This window comes from Drosophila mojavensis, unplaced genomic scaffold, assembly GCF_018153725.1.
Source record: "Drosophila mojavensis isolate 15081-1352.22 unplaced genomic scaffold, ASM1815372v1 contig_36, whole genome shotgun sequence".
Classification (NCBI taxonomy): domain Eukaryota; kingdom Metazoa; phylum Arthropoda; class Insecta; order Diptera; family Drosophilidae; genus Drosophila; species Drosophila mojavensis.
Window position 1 is genome coordinate 17,386,994 of NW_025318858.1, and position 2,463 is coordinate 17,389,456.

The following is a 2,463-nucleotide window of genomic DNA, read 5'->3' on the forward strand; positions in this document are numbered from 1 at the left end:
ACAAAAAGTTGACAAATGACAAGCTCGACTCAAAGTAATTTCTTTCAATTAGGATGCTGCGCATGCTCAGTCCGAGATCCGCAGCGGACGTTGCAACCACTTTTGTTGCCGCTGACATTGACATAGCGCGCATGTGCAACACGCTCACTCTCTCTCTGTCTCGCTCTCTCGCTCGCGCTATCTCTCTCCCTCTGTCGCTCTCTCCGGGAATCAAATCGTTGATCGTGTCAGTTATTAATGTTGCACATTTTGTGCCTTAATGGCTAATTCAAGAGTTGACAGATGTGCGTAATTTATTCGCGTTTCTCTCTTTTCTATCGGCCCTTGGTCTGGCCGACTGGAGCATCTGCATCCAGATCCTTCAGCACGCCGCACCACCGCACTTGATAAACGATCCTCGCGATTGCGGTGTTGAAAAATGTTGCGAAAATATGATGAGGCCATCACGATGCCGGCCTACGATAAGCCGCAAGATATCAGCCGGACTTAGCCGGAGAGGCAACGACTGTACTGCAGTAGCTACAAAAGGCGTCAAATGTTCAACTTTTCTTCAGCTTGATAAACGACACGCATCATGTGGAAACTCTCTTATAAGGAATGCCTGAATTTGAGAAAAGATGGAAGATGCAAGTTGAAAAATGAAAAATGAAAAATGGAAGATGGAAGATAAAGAATAGAGGATAGAGGATAGAAGATACAGGATTTAACGTAGGAAAGATTACAGATAGAAGAATGAAGATTGAAAATATGAAATAGAAGCTCAAAGATCGAAGATAGAAGATGGAGAGTGGAAGATAGAATATAGAAGATAGAAGATATAATTTAGAATAGAGAAGATAGAAGATACAGTACATGCTACAGAAAAGAGAAGCTAGAAGATAGAAGCTACAGGGTAGAAGATAGATAGCAGATAGAAGATGAGGAATGGAGGATGGAAGAGATGACACACTATAGATACAAGAAGATGGAAAATGTGAGATTCAACCCATCGATATTTACTCAATACGCAAGAAACAGTCGATTGGAATATCGATAATGAAAGAGTGAGTTCTTAATTTGCCTATAATACACCTCAGCTTCACCAGCTATGTCTATATGACGTAAACCCAACTGTGCTAGGTCTTAAGCTGAACAAAGACTTCAAAACGAATCGTTTGCTCAACTGAATGAAACTATTTATAGTAAATTTAATCAGCTTAACCAACAACTACCTCAGGGCCATTCTATAAATGATATCAGTCCATTGGCCATGACCTTCATCTGTAGCCTTTAAATAAGCAAGCGGTCTATTTAATTGCAGCCAGAGCCTGACTAAAATCAATGCGCACTTATGTCACATCAAACTCAAGTCAATTTCCAGCCTCAGACAAATTTGGAAAGTCAACAGCATGCCCACAGGACGGCACAACACGGCACAACACGGCACAGCGCACATCAGCAACAATTGTCGATGTCGACAGCACGAAAACTGTTGCAAAAGTGGAGGATGGCCTCGACAGGCGGCGGCGGCCTTGGCCCGCATGAGGGAGCGGGGGAGCATGGAATCGAAACAGAGCAGAGCGATGGCTGGCTGCGTTTTGTGGTCGCACAAATTTGCGGAGTCGTGTGACCAAATCGTCAACAGCAACGGCAACAATGCAAATTGCTTAGATTTGCGTTGGACCACAAAGCGTCCCGACATGGTCAGACACCTGACCAGCCACACAGCCATACAGCCATACAGCCATCCAGCAGGGGTGGGGGGCGGTGAAGCGGGCAACCAGTCAAGCAGGCATCAGCGCGACTGGTGTTGAAGGATTCACGATGTGACAGTGTCCGTCCTTTGACATGCGGCATAATGTTGCTGCCAGGCGGGTTGAATGTTGCTGATGGAGGCACCAACAACAGCAGCAACAGCAGCAGCAGCAGCAGCAGGAGCAGCAGGAGCAGCAGCAGTCACAGCGAGACAAAAACTAAACACACACACACACCCACACACCTTGCAAAGAGAGCTCAAACTGTTGTTGACAGCGACAGCAACAAGGACAACAGCAACAGCAACAACAGCAACAGCAACAACAACAATGTCACCAACAACAGCAGCAATAAACTTGAAGTTGACAATTGTAAAAAGCTACTCACATGTGAGCCAGAGAGACGCCCAGCTGCCTCGCAGCCTCCTCCTGTGCCAGATGAACAACTGAAATGTTAGCTGCAACACAAACAACAGCAATACCAGCAGCAGCAACAACAGCAACAGCAACACAAACAACAGCAACGGCAATCATAAAATCAACAACTATGAAATTCATCACCGGCAACAGCCGCTCAGTGAAAGCCGCTCGTTGACACTTCCGCCACATGCTGAAGCTGGAGTCACTGGATCAGCATCAGCATCAGCATCAGGCAGTTGTCGCTGTCGCACCATCAGCAACACACAGTCGACGTTACCCCGGCAGCAACAGCAGCAACAGCAACAGCAGC